Source organism: Apodemus sylvaticus, chromosome 8 (assembly GCF_947179515.1).
Source record: "Apodemus sylvaticus chromosome 8, mApoSyl1.1, whole genome shotgun sequence".
Lineage (NCBI taxonomy): Eukaryota > Metazoa > Chordata > Mammalia > Rodentia > Muridae > Apodemus > Apodemus sylvaticus.
The window spans coordinates 54,520,856-54,526,991 of NC_067479.1; the positions used below are offsets into that span (position 1 = coordinate 54,520,856).

The 6,136-nt window shown below is 45.6% G+C and overlaps 1 pseudogene; it reads left to right on the plus strand.

The window, feature by feature from the left end:
* Positions 1 to 2,702: 2,702 nt before the first annotated feature.
* On the plus strand, positions 2,703 to 3,182 carry LOC127691233 (U1 small nuclear ribonucleoprotein C-like; annotated as a pseudogene).
* Positions 3,183 to 6,136: the final 2,954 nt, after the last annotated feature.

Genomic DNA, 6,136 nt, shown 5'->3' on the forward strand with positions numbered 1-6,136 from the left:
TTCGCATAAAGGGCCCAAGAGAATAATTCTCTTAAAATATAGTAAAAAAGGAATTTGCCCCCTGTTCTCTCTTTCTTGTTCTTCTGACATACCTGGTAGTTTCCCCAGGGTCTCTCTACATCTCCCCACTTTGTGCTCTAAGTCCTGACCTCTGCTCCACATTTGGCCACCTGGTAGGAGTCTTATGCTCTTATTAAATGATTACCATTTTTTTTCAGACAGTAGTCCGCAATATTCTCAAACTACTTACCCAATCAGCATCTTGGTTACTGGTTTATTGCTGTGAAGAGGAACTATGACCAAGGGGAATTTATAAAAGGAGACATTTAAATGGGTGGTCATTTACAGTTCCAGAGGCTGAGTCCATGATCATCATGGTGGGCAGCATGGCAGGCGCCAGGCAGGCGTGGCTCTGGAGTGGTAGCTGAGAGCTCACATCTGATCTGAAAGATGGAGGCAGAGTGAGAGCCTGGGTCTGGCATGGACTTTGGAAACCTCAAAGCCCAGCCCGCTGACATACCTCCAACAGTCCTAATCCTTCAGAACGGTTCATCAACTGGGAACCAAGCATTCAAATATATGAATGGCCTATGGGGGCAATTCCTTTTTTTAAAAATTAATTGATTCATTTATACACTTTACATTCCAGTATCAGGCCCCCTTTCCTCTCACTCTCTCTTTCTCTCTTAGCTCCTCCCCCATTCTCCACTTCCCCTCTCTTATGAGAAGGGGAACCCGCTCACTTATATGCCCCTCCCCCCATACTGGCACATCGGCCCCTGCAGGACCAGGTGCATCCTCTCCCACTGCGGCCAGCCATGGCAGCCCAGTTAGGGGGACAGGATCCACAGTCAGGGAACAATTTCAGGGACACCCCTTACTCCAGTTGTTGGGGACACACATGAAGATCAAGCTGCACATCTGGTACATATTTGTGGAGCCGGGGTGGGGGCTAGGTACAGTTCATTCTAGCTCTTTGGTTGGTGTTTCCCTCTCTGGGAGCATGGGGGGCATTCTTAATCAAACCACCACACATAATAATAAATCTTTAAGGAAAATGCTTTGACACTGAATATTTTTGTCTTAGCCCACCATTTCTAAATGTCCCACTACATTCACAAATGTATTATTGTATTATGGAAGTTTGCTGCCTTAAGAGAAATTATGAATGAGCTGGGATGGAATGAGTCTATTGGTAGACTGCCTGCCCAGCATTCAGGAAGCCCCTGGGTAGATCACCAGCACTGCATATAACTGGGTGCAGTAGTGCATGCCTGTAATCCAGCACATTGGAGGCAGATTCAGAACTATCAAAAGTTCAAGGTTATCCTCAGCTACGTAGACAGTTTAAAACCATCCCCCACTCAAAAATAAAACTCCCTTGCTGGATAGCGGTGGTGTATGCCTTTAATCCCAGCACTTGGCCAGCAGAGACAGGCAGGTCCTTGAGTTCGAGGCCAGTCTAGTCTACAGAGTGAGTTCCAGGACAGCCAGGGTTACCCAGAGAAACCCTGTCTTGAAAAGCCAAATCCTAAACCCAAACTTAAACCCAAACCAAAACAAACCTCCCAAATTTACAGCCACCACTACTGCAAAATACCAAATAGAAAAGACACATTAAGAATAATTTAACAATTATAAAAATTAATACATCTTCACTAATCAGACAAAATGATTGCCAATATTATGAAACTATTTCCTTTCCATAAGGGATATGTATATGTTTACTTTTTGATCCTCTCATATATGTATATGATGTCAACAATTATTTACTGGGTTGGGTATTTTTATTTAGAACTTTAGCCCAAATGCTGGTATCATGTTTAGTGCAAAGAACCCAGGAACTCCATTTAAGGCTTCTTGGATTCCAAACGATCCCTTCTCAAACAAATAAAAATGACTATTCTGGAAGTCAGAGGGTCTCTTCTTCCAGTCTAGGGGTTTCACAGGCTATGAGCATGCTTGCTAGAGGCCCAGTGATGCTGTACCAGGACTCAGAAGGCCCCCACTGGAGCCTGGATTTAGTCTTTTGGGATTGGCAATGCCCCACCCCCCATCACCATCATGGACTGCAGAGTTTTCACAATAGATGCCTATTTTCTTCTAATTTTCATGGCTAGAAGTTCAAGATCAAAGCATTGTCAGGGTTAACTTCTGGAGAGGCCTCAGCCAGGCCTGTAGTTGGCGGCTCTCTCCTGTGCTCTTCGTTTTTTGCAGACACTGGGGAACAGGACTGCTGTGTGTGAGATGCCAGACTGTTCCTCACTGAATGGCTTCCTCAGGTGGGGACAAGAATACAGGAACGGAGTGGCTCACGGTCCACTAACATTTTAATGACTGAGAACACAATGAAGAATAGCAAGGATGTGACCTTGCAGGAGGAGAGGCTGGGAGGGGGGAGGTCATAAGACAGCACACAAAGGAAACTTTGTCTGGGCCATATCTACTCAAGATAGAAGCGTTTCTGGGGTGAAGACGTAAGACAGAAAATGAAGCAAAGAGGCCTGAACAAGGTCGTTGACTGTGTGGAGAGGAAGGGACTGAGAACTGTGTGAGAAAAGGCTAGCTTTCTGATCTCTCACTTGAGAAAGGTTCAGTGCCATCCTGGGATCCCAAATCAGTGTGGTCTCTGGCTAGCTAATAAAAACTTTTGAGTTCCTGGAGGCGGGGACCCGGGTAGCCAACGGAGCCTGTGGAGCATCATGCCCAAGTTTTATTGTGACTACTGTGATCTGTATCTTACCCACAATTCTCCATCTGCGAGGAAGACACAATGCAGAAACACAAAGAGAATGTGAAGACTATTACCAGAAATGGATGGAAGAGCAGGCCCAGAGCCTGACTGACAAAGCAACGGCTGCATTTGAACACGGAAAGATCCATCCGGCTCTGTTCTCTGCTCCTCTGCCTGCAGGGGCCATGATCCCACCCACACCCTCCAACTCCCCCTGCTCCAGTCTCCTGGCCTGATGCCTGCGCCCCACATGGGAGGCTCTCCCGTGATGCCAATGATAGGCCCTCCTCTTCCTGGGATGATACGTGTGGGACCAGCTCCCGGGATGAGACGGCTCCCGGGGCCACATGCCCATGATGCCCGGACCGCCAATGATGAGGCCGCCCGCCCGCCCGCCTGCCCTGTGATGGTGCCCACACGGCCTGGCATGACCGGGTCAAACAGATAAGAGCAGAAGCGTTCTATCGCTTTGTGTTTCTTGTTCTGTTTCACCAGGAGATCTTGGTGCTGAGCCTGAGTGTTTACTAGATGCATGACAAGGAAACTTTCCTTCCTAACAGAGAGGAAGAAGGGAGAAGTGATACAAAAAAGTGGGGTTTTCACTTATATTGCGAGATGTGAAAATAAAATCATCAGCTCTTTTAGTTAAAAAAAACAGCAAAACAAAAACAAACAAACAAACAAACAGATAAACAAAAAAACAATTTTCCATTGCCTTAAACCTATTCCCAGGTGAATACCCCGTAACAAGACCAATCAAAGGGAAGTCAATGAACGGAAACCAGTGTCAAGTGAAGAATCTATGGAAAACAGATGTTAGCAATGGAGGTCAAACAGCTGTGGCGTCATAACGTGGTTTCAAACTGGCTAGAGGGTGTCCCAGGGCAAGTGTGCGTTCTTCTGTGACTTATTTTTCTCAGCTGAGAAAAGGACATATAATGCTACTGACTTTTCCATTATATTTCAGTAATGTGCAAGCTAGCTCAGCATGGCCCTGAGGTAGGTCGTATTGTGCAGAGGAGAGAGGAAGGGTGGGGAAGACGGCTTGAGAGGAGAGGTGGGGTGCAATGGTTAATCTTGAGATTCTACTTGATGGGACTTATCATGAAATAAACCTCTAGGGATACCTGTGAGGGAGTTTCTAGATTGAACTGAAGTGGGAGAACCTGTTGTATATATGAGATGAACATTCCTTCCTCTCTGTTTCTCAATTGAAGCTGGGTATAGAGAGAGAAACCAGACAAGAACTGAGGGTTAAAAATGGAAGAGGCTTTGTAACAGGGGATGGTGGGGTTGGGGTGTGAACACTAGAGAAGGCGGAGGACTTGGATGACTCACAGAACAGAGGCCTGTGATAGACCTCGGCAAAGGCTCCAACACTTTGGCTGAAGGGCTGGCTTCGTGAGAGGGCTGATCTCTCTCTGCAGAAGGAAGTCTAGGATGCTCTTCAGCTTCCTGCGAGCCACAGCTGTGCTGAGCAGGCTTAGGATAGCTCTTCCCCACAGAAGATGCCCAGGTCCCAGCAAGTGTGCACCAGTTTGTCAACATAGGGCTCATCAGGTTTGGAGATGGATACCTGCTGGGTAAGAGATAGAAGCGGAGCCAACACTTCCCATCATCTGAAACAGGAAAGAAATGAAAACAGTCGGAGAGCCACTGAAAGGCAGATTTTATGTTAATTCCAAATAAAGTGTTCGATTCAACAACTGTTCTCTGAGCTGCTTTAGGATGCTGGGGATTGGTACCACCTTGGCAGAGGGCATTATATTTGCCTCACCCTGACTGTGCAGTGTCTGATTTACCTTGTTGATGGCTTGAAAACCAAGCAGAATCTTTCATATGCACACGGCGGATGCTTTCTGTGAGCATGAAGCTGCCTCCTCAGTCAGTCATTCTCCTGTGTCACAGGCTCGAGTTGCTGCCCTGAAAATCAGGATGAGACAAGGCTGCCTCCTGACCCCAGCATCCCTTTTTTTGTGTGTGTTTTTTTTTTTATTTATAATTTTTTTATTTTCAATATTCTTTGTTTACATTCTTTGTTCAGAATGATTTTCCCTTTCCTGGTTCCCCCCTCCCCATAAGTTTCCTAAGCCCTCTTCCCTCCACCCATTCTCCTATCAACCCCCTCCTACTTCCCTGGTGCTCCCCTACAATGCTGGAACAAGCCTTTTCAGGACCAGGGACCCCTCTTTCCTCCTTCTTGGGAGTCATTTGATATGTGAATTGTGTCTTGGGTATTCAGAGTTTCTGAGCTAATATCCACTTATCAGTGACTGTATTCCATGTGTGTTCTTTTGTGATTGGGTTTTTGTTACCTCGCTTAGGATGATATTTTCCAGATCCAATCATTTGCCTAAGAATTTCATGAATTCATTGTTTTTAATTGCTGAGTAGTATTCCATTGTGTAAATACACCACATTTTCTGTATCCATTCCTCCATTGAGGGACATCTGGGTTCTTTCCAGCTTGTGGCTATTATAAATAAGGCTGCTATGAACATATTGGAGCATGTGTCCTTATTGCATGCTGGGGAATCCTCCAGGTATATGCCCAGGAGTGGTATAGCAGGGTCCTCCGGAAGTGCTATGCCCAGTTTTCTGAGGAACCGCCAGACTGATTTCCAGAGTGGTTGTACCAACTTGCATTCCCACCAGCAGTGGAGGAGTGTTCCTCTTTCTCCATATCCTCGCCAACACCTACTGTCTCCTGAGTTTTTAATTTTAGCCATTCTGACAAGTGTAAGGTAAAAATCTCAGGGTTGTTTTGATTTGCATTTCCCTAATGACTAATGATGTTGAACACTTTTTAAGGTGCTTCTCAGCCATTCAAAGTTCTTCAGGTGAAAATTCTTTGTTTAGTTCTGTACCCCATTTTTAATAGGGTTATTTTGCTCTCCGGAGTCTAACTTCTTGAGTTCTTTGTATATATTGGATATTAGCCCTCTGTCAGATGTAAGGTTGGTGAAGATCCTTTCCTAATTTGTTGGTTGCCATTTTGTCCGCTTGATTTTATAAGTCCACTGGAAGCAGTGTAATCACTACCGCTCACTGACTATCTGGGTCAGAACTATTTTCATCATACAGTAAAATGCTATTTAAATTTTTTACTCCCATTCTTTCCTGGTGTGTGCTAGAGTTTTCCAGGGACTACATATTGTGTGGTATCATCACAGGCTGAGAGTCTAAACACGCGCACCAATCCTGATGTCACCCATGTAGCTAGCCAGACACTAAGTACATGTGTGTTTATGTATTTATTTGCACATGTGTGAGCATATGCCATGGTGTGCAGGTGTGTGCCGGTGTCAAAGAACATCTTATAGGAGCAATGTCCTGCCACCATGTGGACAATGGGAAGTAGACTCAGGTCATCAGACTTGGAGGCAGGTGCCTTTACCCACT